Consider the following 13,216-nt stretch of genomic DNA (forward strand, 5'->3'; position numbering starts at 1 on the left):
TACTGACATCAATATTAAAATGAAAACAAGTTTTACATCACAATCAAATATACAAAAGACTTAAGGAAGAGATCCTGTATGAAAAACCAGGCACTTCAGTGAATCAACAACTGTGTACCAGTGGTGGAAATGGAAAATTGTGTACTCCCAGTTCTCCCCCCAGGTAATTGTAATTGAACAGAGCAATGTTAAATTTGCAAAACTGTTGTGCACAAATTCTTTCCAAACCAATCCTTTCCTTCTTATGATGCCACATGATCACCACTTATGAAGGTGCAAACTTCTTGGCTTGTGTTCAAACCTTCTCATACTGCACTCTGTTTTGGCAGTAAATCCTGTAGGCTTCTGCTTGAGTTGGGTCTGGGATATTTGGTTCATTTAGAAGGTCTTGTGTTCTTAAGATCTGCTTAATCATGATGGCTTGCCTACAGTCTATGTCTTTAAAGATGGACAGGCACAGTGTCTGATGGGTCCAAGTTGAGGTAAAACAGTGATAGTTCAAATTTGCATTGAGGGAGGTGAAGTTTAAACTAAAAGCATCTGTAGTTTAAACAAGCCTCTTTCCAATGGAGTCTCTTTCTGGAATGGCATACTCCTAGTTCATGAGGTTTATTGTGCCATTGGGATTTTTTGTTGGGACAGCAACAAAGCCAAATGGGTGGTCTTTTCTCCAGATTTTCTGCTTCTGGGTGATTCTACTTAAGGCAATCCCATATTAATCCGAAGTTCCTTTTGTGTCCAAGGCCTGGTGAACAATATAGATGAGATGGTGGTGGTGATTTCTTTGTCTCAAGACTTCACCCCAAAGCACATTCTGTGGCCAAGTGATCAATCTTACAAGAGGGTATGACAATTGTACATATCTATGCACCTAACACAGGAGTGCCTAAATATATAAAGCAAATATTAATGGACATAGAGAAATTGTTGGTAATGCAAGAAAATTAGGGGACTTTAACACTTCACTTACAGAAATAGATCATCCAGAAAGAAAATCAACAAAGAAACAATGTCTTTGAATTACACATTGGACCACATGGACATAACAGATATATACAGAACATTTCATCCAAAAATCCCAGAATTCACATACTTTTCAAGTGCACTTGGAACATTCTCCAGAATGCATCACGTAATAGGCCATAAAACAAACCTCAATAAATTTGAGAATATTTAAATCATACCATGCATCTTTTCTGATCACAACAGTATGAAACTAGAGATAATTCATAAGAAACAGACTGGAAAAAAACACAAACATGTGGAGATTAAACAAAATGGTAGTAAATAGTTAATGGGTCAACAAAGCAATCAAAGAAAAAATTAAAAAATACCTGGACACAAATGAAAATGAAAACAAACTGGTCAAAAATCTTTGGAACATAATAAAAGTTGTCCAAAAAGGAAAGTGCATAGCAATGCAGGGATGCCTCAAGAAACAAGAAGAAGCTCAAATAAATGATCTAACATTACACCTAAAATAACTAGGGGAAAAAGGACAATAAAAACCCAAAATGAGTAGAAAAGAGAAAATAATAAAAATCAGAGCAGAAATAAATGCCACGGAGACTGAAAAAAGGTAGAAAAAAAAAACAATGAAATCAGAAGCTGATTCTTTTAAAAGATAAATAAATTTGAAAAACCTTTAGCCAGACTCATTAAGGAAAAAAATTACCAAACTATAGACAATCAGAAATGAGACAGGATTGAAGACAATCCTGATATCACAGGATTAGCAAGGATTGTAAGACAAAAGTGCAAAAAAAATCATATTTAAAAAAACTGAAAAACCTAGAATAAATGGCTAAATATGTAGTAATCTTCAAAAACCAACCCGGAGAAAGTGGAAAATCTGAACATACAGATTACAAGTAATAAAATTGAATCTATAAAGAAATTAAAGTCTAGGAGAAGATGAATTCACAGGTGGATTCTACCAGTCATTTAAAGATTTAATATTTATTTTCAAACTATTCCAAAAATTAGAAAAGAAAGCTTTCCTATGCAGTCTACAAAACCTGCATTACCCTGGTACCAAAACTAGACCAAGACATTATAAAAAAAGAGAAGAGTATAAGCTAATATGCCTGATGAACATAGATGAAAAAATTCTCAACAGAATACTAGCAAATCATGTACAACAATACACTAAATAGATCATTCTATTCACCACAATCAGGTGGACTTTATTCTAGAGATAAAATCGTGGCTCCTTATTTGCAACTCAGTCAGAAGCACACAATATATCAGAAAAATTATAAAAATCATATGATCTTCTCAGTAGATTGAGAAAAAGCATTGGACAAAATTCAACATCTGTCATGCTAACAACTCTCACCAAAAGTAAGGTTGGAGGAAACCTACTTCAACATAATAAAGTCCATATATGAAACGTTCACAGTTACTAGCACACTGAAAAGTGAAAAACTGAGTGTTCTCCCTCTAAGATTGGGAGCAAGACAAGGATTTCCACTCTTACCACTTTTATTCAACATGGTACTATAAGTTTTAGCCACAGCAATATGACAAGAAAAAGAAATAAGAGCCTTACATATTGGAAAATAAGTTAAACTATCACTATTTGCAGAAGACATGATACTGTACATAGAAAACTGTAAGGACTCTACCAAGAAACTACTAAAATAAATTACTTCATTAGCATGTCAGGGCATAACTTTAATAACCAGAAATTGATAGCTTTTCTGTGCACTAATAATGAAGTATCAGAAAGATAAATTAAAAAAATACATTATTTACAATTGCACAAAAAATAACATACCTAAGAAGAAATTTAACCAAAGAGGTGATCTGTATTTTGAAAACTATAAAATATTGATGAAGGAGATTGATGGTGACAGAAACAAATGGAAAGATATCAATGCTCATGGATTGGAAGAATTAATATTGTTAAAATGTCCATATTACCCAAAGCAACCTACAGATTCAATGCAATCTCTATTAAAACACCAATACCTTCTTCATAGAACTAGAACAAATAATACTAAAATCTTTATGATACAACAGAAGAAGACCCTGAATAACCAAAGCAATCTCAAGCAAGAAAAAAAAAACCTACAGGTATCACAACACTAGATTTCAAGATACACTATAAAGATGTAGTAAGCAAAATGGTATGGTACTGGCACAAAAATAGGAACATAGATCAATAGAACAGAATAAAGACTCCAGAAATTAACCCACATTTATATGTCCAATTAATCTATGACAAAGGAGGCAAAAATACACAATGGGGAAAAGACAGTCTCATCAATAAATGGTGCTGGGAAAACTGGAGAGCTACATTTAAAAGAATGAAATTGGATCAATTTCTTATACCATTTACAAAAATAAACTCAAAATGGGTTATATACCTAAATGTGAGACATGAAACTAAAAATTCCAGAAAAGAACACAGGCAGTAATTTCTCTGACATTGGCCACAGCAACTTTTTCTAGATATGTCTCCTAAAAGGGAAACAAAAGCAATAACAAAGTATTGGCACTACTTCAAAATAAAAAGGTTTTGCACAGCAAAAGAAACTATCAACAAAACAAAAGATAACCTGCCGAATGGGAGAAGATATTTTAAAATGATATATCTAATATGGGGTTAATATAGAAGCTATTCAAAGAACTTATACAAGTCAACACCAAAAAACCACAAGAAATCTGATTTTAAAATGGGCAGGAAACTGAATAGAGACTTTTCTAAAGAAGACATACAGATGGTCAACAGATACGTGAAAAGATTCTCAACATCAGTAGTCATCAGGAAATGCAAATCAAAACCACAATGAGATACCACATTACACCAGTTAGAATAGCTAAAATCAAAATGACAAGAAATACCAAGTATTTGCAAAGATGTAAAGAAAAAGGAACCATCATCAAATATTGATCAATATGTAAATACATACAGTCATTGTGGAGAGTGTAGAATGGCAGGTCCTAAAAGTATCACATATATAAATACCACATGATCCAATAATTCCACTGTTGAATATTTATGGAAAGAAACTAAAGGAGCTAATTCAAAATGACATATGCACACCTATGTTTATTGCAGAATTATTTATAATAGTGAAGATATGGGAGCAACCCAAGTTTTCATCAATATATAATTAGATAAGGAAGATATGATACATACATATGTACATACACAATGGAATATTATGCAACCAGAAAAAAGGATGACATTGTGCCATTTGAGACAAAATGGATGGACCTAGAAGGTATTATGCTAAGTGAAATAAGTCAGACTGTGAAAGACAAACACCATATAATTCCTCTCATAAGTTGAATCTAAAAAAATATATAAAGAAAAAAACAAAATCAAACCTATAAATACAAAGAACAAGCTGAAGGTTGTCAGAGTGGAGGGTGTTGGGGGGTTGGGAAGAATGGCTGAAGGGGAGAGGGGGATACGGGGTTGTGGTTATTGCATGAATAACTCATGGTAATAAAAGACACAGCATAGGGAATATGGTCAGTAGTATTGTAATAGTGATGTAATGAGACAGTATCTACGCTTGTGGTGAATATAGCATGATACATAAGCAAGCTGGTCAAATCCCTATGTTGTGCACCTGAAATTCATATAACATGGTGTGTCAACTCTACTCAAGTTTTTTAAAAGTTCAAAAAATAAAATAAATTAATTAATTAATAAAAACAATATAATTTATAAGAAGAATTGATTTTTACAAACATGATAACTCTGTTATGACTAAATAAATTCAATTCTGATTCAAGGACAAGTCAAAAATGAAATGTTGGAAAAATATATTTCATGCTAATAGTAATCAAAATAGAGATAAGGTGGCTAAGCTAATATCAGGAAAAAAATGGACTTTCATTAAGTCACAAAACTTTACAAGAGAAAAAAGAATATTATATATTGATATCAATCAATAACATATAACATCTATAAACATGTATGCAACAACAGTACTCCATGATATATGAAGTAAAAATGGAAAGATCTGAATGGAGAAATAGATACTAATGGTAGGTGCCTACAGTACTGTGTTTCAGTTATGGCTATAACAGTAAGACCAATAACAAAATAGAGTACAAGAAAAACATATGATACTCAACAGATATATGCAGAACACCAGCATTGTACATTAAATATTCCCATAGATAGATCACATCTTAGGCTACAAGTCTCAATAAATCTAAAGGATTATATTGTACAAGTATCTTCTCTGACCAAAATGGATTGAAACTAGAAATCATTTTGAAAAATGGAAAAGCGAAGGGGCACCTGGTTGGCTCAGTTGGTTAAGCGTCCAATTCTTGATTTCATTTCAGGTCATGATCTCACAGTTCATGGGTTCAAGCCCCACATTGGGCTCTGCACTGACAGGGTAAGGCCTCCTTAAGACTTCCTCTACCTCTCTCACTACCCCTCCTCTGCTTGTACTGTTTCTCTTTCTCTCAAAATAAATAAATAAACTTAAAAAAATGAAAAGTTCACAAATATGTGGAAATTATACTCTTTTTAATTTTTTAATGTTTATTTGTTTTTGAGAGAGAAAGAGAGCATGAGTGGAGGAGGGGCAGAGAGAGAGGAAGACACAGAATGTGAAGCAGGCTCTAGGCTCTGAGCTGTCAGCACAGAATCCAACATGGGGCTCAAACCCATGAACTGTGAGATCATAACCTGAGGTGAAGTGGGAGGTTTAACAGACTGAGTCACCCAGGTGCCCCCACAAATTATTCTTAAATAATCAATGGGTCAAAGAAGAAATGACAAGGGAAATTAGAAGCATTTACAAGAAATTAAAACTAACACACAATATACCAAAACCTATGAGATTCAGTGGGAGCATTTATCAGAGGAAATGTACAATTATAAATGCTTACAGTAAAGAAAAAAAATCCCAAATCATTAACCCAACTAATCTAACTTTACAACATCTGGACCTGGAAAGAGAAAAGCTAGTCAAACTTAAAACTAGCAGAATTCTGAAAGTAATAAGAATCAGAGAAAAGATGAATGAAATAAACAATGTAAAGAATAAGTATATTTTTTTAATTTTTTAATGTTTATTTATTTTTGAGACAGAGAAAGAGCATGAATAGGGGAGGGGCATAGAGAGAAGGAGACACAGAACCCGAAGCAGGCTCCAGGTTCTGAGCTGTCAGCACAGAGCCTGACGCGAGGCTCGAACTCACAAACCGTGAGATCACGACATGAGCTGATGTCAGACACTTAACCGACTGAGCCACCCAGGCGCCCCAAGAATAAATAAAATTTAAAATATTTCATTGAAAGTAATTGACCAAATTGGCACACTTTTAAGTAGATGGGTAACACACAAAAGGGAATACTAAATTTAGTAAAATCAGAAATAAAAAGGACATTACTACAGATTACAGAAACAAAAATAATTATAATACAATAATATAAACAATTTTATGTTAACAAATTTTATAACCTTGATAAAATGGACAGATTCCTAAAAACACATATATTATCAAAATTAAATGGAGAAATAATAGAAAATATTAAAAAGACATATAATACATACAGGAATGAAATCAACAAATACCTCACAACAAAGAAAAACCATAATCCACGTAGACTTCACTATTAAGTTCTACCAAATATTTTATTAATTTTATCTTATTTTGGGAGATACAGAGACAGCACGAATTGGGGAGGGGCAGAGAGAGAGAGAGACAGACAGACAGACAGACAGAATCCCAAGCAGGCTCAGCGCTGCCAGCACAGAGCCTGATGTGGGGCTCGAACCCATGAAACCCTGAGATCATGACCTGAGTTGAGATCAAGAGTGGGATGCTTAACTGACTGAACCACACAGGCGCCCCAAGTTCTACCAAAATTTTTAAAGAATTAACACCAATTTCTTCCAAAATATTCCAAAAATTAAAAAAAGAGGGAACACATTCCAACTTACTCTTTGAGATGTATCTGGATATCAAACAAATACATCAAAAGAATAGAAAATTATAAACAAATTTTCCTTATGAATATACATAGGTACAAATACCTCCAAGAAAGCAATAGCAGACCAAATACAGTAGCATATTAGATGATATGTCATTGCAATGTGGATTTTATTTCAGAATGCAATAGTAATTTTACATGAAAAAATTAATTTATTTAATACATTACATTAATTCAGTGGAGGGAAAAAGTCACATAATCATCTTAATTGATGCAGAAAAGCTGTTGGACAAAAGACAATGCACTTCATTTTTTTTCTTCTTATGTTCTTCATTTAGCAAAGTGCATGCTTTAGTATACAGTTTCATGAGTCTTCAAAAATTCATACACGTAGTACTCCATTGTGTATATAAACCATAATTTTTTATCCATTCATCAGTTGATGGACACTTAGGTTCTTTCCATAATTTGGCTATTGTTGAGAGTGCTGCTATAAACATTGGGGTACAAGTGCCCCTATGCATCAGTACTCCTGTATCCCTTGGGTAAATTCCTAGCAGTGCTATTGCTGGGTCATAGGGTAGGTCTATTTTTAATATTCTGAAGAACCTCCACACTGTTTTCCAGAGGAGCTGCACCAATTTGCATGCCCACCAACAGTGCAAGAGGGTTCCCGTTTCTCCACATCCTCTCCAGCATCTTTACTCTCCTGATTTGTTCATTTTGGCCACTCTGGCGTGAGGTGATATCTGAGTGTGGTTTTGATTTGTATTTCCCTGATAAGGAGCGACGTTGAGGGACCTTTTCATGTGCCTGTTGGCCATTCGGATGTCTTCTCTAGAGAAGTGTCTATTCATGTTTTCTGCCCATTTCTTCACTGGGTTATTTGTTTTTCAGGTGTGGAGTTTGGTGAGTTCTTTATAGATTTTGGCTACTAGCCCTTTGTCTGATATGTCATTTGCAAATATCTTTTCCCATTCCGTTGGTTGCCTTTTAGTTTTGTTGGTTGTTTCCTTTGCTGTACAGAAGCTTTTTATCTTCATAAGGTCCCAGTAGTTCATTTTTGCTTTTAATTGCCTTGCCTTTGGGGATGTGTCAAGTAAGAAATTGCTACAGCTGAGGTCAGGACGTCTTTTCCTGCTTTCTCCTCTAGGGTGTGGATGGTTTCCTGTCTCACATTCAGGTCCTTTATCCATTTGAGTTTATTTTTGTGAATGGTGTGAGAAAGTGGTCTAGTTTCAATCTTCTGCATGTTGCTGTCCAGTTCTCCCAGCACCATTTGTTAAAGAGACTGTCTTTTTTCCATTGGATGTTCTTTCCTGCTTTGTCAAAGATGAGTTGGCCATACGTTTGTGGGTCTAGTTCTGGGGTTTCTATTCTATTCCATTGGTCTATGTGTCTGTTTTTGTGCCAATACCATGCTGTCTTGATGATGACAGCTTTGAGGTAGAGGCTAAAGTCTGGGATTGTGATGCCTCCTGCTTTGGTCTTCTTCTTCAAAATTACTTGGGCTATTCGGGGCCTTTTCTGGTTCCATATGAATTTGAGGATTGCTTGTTCTAGTTTTGAGAAGAATGCTCGTGCAATTTTGATTGGGATTGCATTGAATGTGTAGATAGCTTTGGGTAGTATTGCCATTTAAACAATATTTATTCTTGCAATCCATGGGCATGGAATGTTTTTCCATTTCTTTATATCTTTCCTCAATTTCCTTCATAAGCTTTCCATAGTTTTCAGCATACAGATATTTTCCATCTTTGGTTAGATTTATCCCTAGGTATTTATGCTTCTTGGTGCAATTGTGAATGGGATCAGTTTCTTTATTTGTCTTTCTGTTGCTTCATTGTTAGTGGATAAGAATGCAACTGATTTCTGTACATTGATTTTGTATCCTGCGACTTTGCTGAATTCATGTATCAGTTCTAGCAGATTTTTGGTGGAGTCTATCAGATTTTCCTCATATGAAATCATGTCATCTGCAAAAAGTGAAAGCTTGACTACATCTTTGCCACTTTGGATGCCTTTGATTTCCTTTTGTTGTCTGATTGCTGATGCTAGAACTTCCAACACTATGTTAAACAACAGCAATGAGAGTAGATATCCCTGTCCTTTTCCTGATCTCAGGGAAAAAGCTCTCAGTTTTTCTCCATTGAGGATGATGTTAGCTGTGGGATTTTCATAAATGGCTTTGATGATGTTTAAGTATGTTCCATCTATCCCGACTTTCTCGAGGGTTTTTATTAAGAAACGTTGCTGAATTTTGTCAAAGGCCTTTTCTGCATTGATTGACAGGATCATATGGTTCTTATCTTTTCTTTTATTAATGTGACATATCACGTTGATTGATTTGCGAATGTTGAACCAGCCCTGCATCCAAGGAATGAATCCCACTTGATCATGGTGAATCATTCTTTTTATATGCTGTTGAATTCGATTTGCTAGTATCTTATTGAGAATTTTTGTATCCATATTCATCAGGGATATAGGCCTGTAGTTCTCTTTTTTTACTGGGTCTCTGTCTGGTTTAGGAATCAAAGTAATACTGGCTTCATAGAATGAGTCTGGAAGTTTTCCTTCCCTTTCTATTTTTTGGAATAGCTTGATAAGGATAGGTATTATCGCTGCTTTAAATGTCTGGTAGAACTCCCCTGGGAAGCCATCTGGTCCTGGATTCTTATTTGTTGGGAGATTTTTGATAACTGATTCAATTTCTTCGCTGGTTATGGGTCTGTTCAAGCTTTCTATTTCCTCTTGATTGAGTTTTGGAATAGTGTGGGTGTTTAGGAATTTGTCCATTTCTTCCAGGTTGTCCAATTTGTTGGCATATAATATTTCATAGTATTCCCTGATAATTGCTTGTATCTCTGAGGGATTGGTTGTAATAATTCCATTTTCATTCATGATTTTATCTATTTGGGTCATCTCCATTTCTTTTTGAGAAGCCTGGCTAGAGGTTTATCAATTTTGTTTATTTTTTCAAAAAACCAACTCTTGGTTTCGTTGATCTGCTCTACAGTTTTTTTAGATGCTATATTGTTTATTTCTGCTCTGATCTTTATTATTTCTCTTCTTCTTCTGGGTTTAGGCTGCCTTTGTTGTTCTGCTTCTATTTCCTTTAGGTGTGCTGTTAGATTTTGTATTTGGGATTTTTCTTGTTTCTTGAGATAGGCCTGGGTTGCAATGTATTTTCCTCCCAGGACTGCCTTCGCTGCATCCCAAAGGGTTTGGATTGCTGTATTTTCATTTTCATTTGTTTCCATATATTTTTAATTTATTCTCTAATTGCCTGGTTGACCCACTCATTCTTTAGTAGGGTGTTGTTTAACCTCCATGCTTTTGGAGGTTTTCCAGACTTTTTCCTGTGGTTGATTTCAAACTTCATAGCATTGTGGTCTGAAAGTATGCATGGTATAATTTCAATTCTTGTATACTTATGAAGGGCTGTTTTGTGACCCAGTATGTGATCTATCTTGGAGAAGGTTCCATGTGTACTCGAGACGAAAGTATATTCGGTTGCTTTGGGATGCAGACTTCTAAATATATCTGTCAAGTCCATCTGATCCAATGTATCATTCAGGGCCCTTGTTTCTTTATTGACCATGTGTCTAGATGATCCATCCATTTCTCTACGTGGAGTGTTAAAGTCCCCTGCAATTACCACATTCTTATCAATAAGTTTGCTTATGTTTGTGAGTAATTGTTTTATATATTTGGGGGCTCCTGTATTCGGCCCATAGATATTTATAATTGTTAGCTCTTCCTGATGGATAGACCCTGTGATTATTATATAATGCCTTTCTTCATCTCTTGTTACAGCCTTCAAAGTCTAGTTTGTCTGAGATAAGTATGGCTACTCCAGCTTTCTTTTGACTTCCAGTGACATGACAAATAGTTCTCCATCCCCTCACTCTCAATCTGAAGGTGTCCTCAGGTCGAAAATGAGTCTCTAGTAGACAGAAAATAGATGGGTCTTGTTTTTTTTTTTTTATCCATTCTGATACCCTATGTCTTTTCGTTGGCGCATTTAGCCCATTTACATTCAGTGTTATTCTAGAAAGATATGGGTTTAGAGTCATTGTGGTGTCCGTAATTTTCATGCTTGTAGCGATGTCTCTGGTACTTTGTCTCACAGGATCCCCCTTAGGACCTATTGTACGGCTGGTTTAGTGGTGATGAATTCCTTCAGTTTTTGTTTGTTTGGGAAGACCTTTATCTCTTTCTATTCTAAATGTCAGACTTGCTGGATAAAGGATTCTCGGCTGCATATTTTTCCTGTTCATCACATTGAAGATCTCCTGCCATTCCTTTCTGGCCTGCCAAGTTTCAGTAGAGAGATCAGTCAGGAGTCTTATAGGTCTCCCTTCATATGTTAGAGCATGTTAATCCCTAGCTGCTTTCAGAATTTTCTCTTTATCCTTGTATTTTGCCATTTTCACTATGATATGTCGTGCAGAAGATCGATTCAAGTTATGTCTGAAGGGAGTGCTCCGTGCCTCTTGGATTTCCATGCCCTTTTCCTTCCCCAGATCCGAGAAGTTCTCAGCTATGATTTCTTCAAGTACACCTTCAGCACCTTTCCCTCTCTCTTCCTCCTCTGGAATACCAATTATGCATAGATTATTTCTCTTTAGTGCATCACTTAGTTCTCTAATTTTCCCCTCATACTCCTGGATTTTTTTATCTCTCTTTTTCTCAGCTTCTTCTTTTTCCATAATGTTATCTACTAGTTCACCTATTCTCTCCTCTGCCTCTTGAATCCGAGACGTAGTTGTTTCCATTTTATTTTGCAGCTCATTAATAGCATTTTTTAGCTCCTCCTGGCTGTTCCTTAGTCCCTTGATCTCTGTAGCAATAGATTCTCTGGTGTCCTTTATACTGTTTTCAAGCCCAGTGATTAATTTTATGGCTATTGTTCTAAATTCCCTTTCTGTTATATTTTTTAAATCGTTTTTGATCAGTTCATTAGCTGTTATTTCCGGGACGTTTTTGTTAGGGGAATTCTTCCGTTTCATTATTTTGGATAGTCCCTGGAGTGGTGCTGGACTGCGGGGCCCTTCCCCTGTGCTGTCTTGAATAACTTGCATTGGTGGGCGGGGCCGCAGTCACACCTGATGTCTGCCACCAGCCCACCACTGGGGTCACTGTCAGGCTGATGTGTGCCTTCTCTTCCCCTCTCCTAGGGGCGAGATTCACTGTGGGGTTGTGTGGCCCGTCTGGGCTACTTGTACACTGCCAGGCTTGTGGTGCTGGGGATCTGGTGTATTAGCTGGTGTAGATTGGCAAGGTGCACAGGGGCGGGAGGGGGGGGGTGCGCAGGCTTAGCTCGCTTTTCCTTTGGAGATCTACTTCAGGAGGGGCCCTGTGGCACCGGGAGGGAGTCAGACCCGCCGGAGGGATGGATCCGCAGAAGCACAGCGTTCGGTGTTTGCGTGGTGCAAGCACGTTCCCTGGCAGGAACTGGTTCCCTTTGGGATTTTGGCTGGGGGATGGGTGAAGGAGATGGCGCTGGCTAGCGCCTTTGTTCCCTGCCAAGCTGTGCTCTGTAGTCCAGGGCTCAACAACTCTCCCTCCTGTTGTCCTCCAGCCCACCCGTTCTCGGAGCAGAGCTGTTAACTTATAACCTTCCAGATGTTAAGTCCTGCTTGCTGTCAGAACACACTCCATCTGGCCCCTCCGCTTTTGCCAGCCAGACTCGGGGGTCTGCTTTGCCTGCAGGCTGCCCCCTGCCCCGGCTCCCTCCCGGCAGTCCGTGGAGTGGTACCGCCTCTCCGCCCTTCTTACCCTCTTCCGTGGACCTCTCGTCTATGCTTGCCTCCAGAGGGTCCATTCTTCTAGTCTTCTGGCAATTTTCTGGGTTATTTAGGCAGGTGTTGGTGGAATGTAAGTGATCCGCAGGACGCGGTGAGCTCAACGTCCTCCTACACCACCCTGGAAAACTAATTTTTAACAAATACACAAAGATGATACTGAAGTGATAGAGTGATCTTTTCTATAAGTGGTGCTGTAACAATTGGATATCCAAGTGCAAAAAGAAAGAAAAAAATAAGAAAGAAAGAAAGAAAGAAAGAAAGAAAGAAAGAAAGAAGAAAGAAAAAAATAACTTGAATTTATTCCTCACACCATAAATAAAATTTAATTCAAAATGAAATGTAGACCTAAATGCAACACTTAAAAGTCTGAAATGTCTAAACCAAAGCATGGAACAAAACCTTTGTGATCCTAGGTTAGAAAATTTCTTTGATGTGATAACAAAATAGCAAATCCACAAAAAATAGACAGATTGAGATTCAACAAAATTTT

At 36.7% G+C, this 13,216-nt stretch overlaps 1 pseudogene; it reads right to left on the reverse strand.

Moving 5' to 3' along the window:
* Positions 1 to 265: 265 nt before the first annotated feature.
* LOC106976439 (SUMO-conjugating enzyme UBC9-like) lies at positions 266 to 715 on the reverse strand (annotated as a pseudogene).
* Positions 716 to 13,216: the final 12,501 nt, after the last annotated feature.

Source organism: Acinonyx jubatus, chromosome X, assembly GCF_027475565.1.
Source record: "Acinonyx jubatus isolate Ajub_Pintada_27869175 chromosome X, VMU_Ajub_asm_v1.0, whole genome shotgun sequence".
Taxonomy (NCBI): Eukaryota; Metazoa; Chordata; class Mammalia; order Carnivora; family Felidae; genus Acinonyx; species Acinonyx jubatus.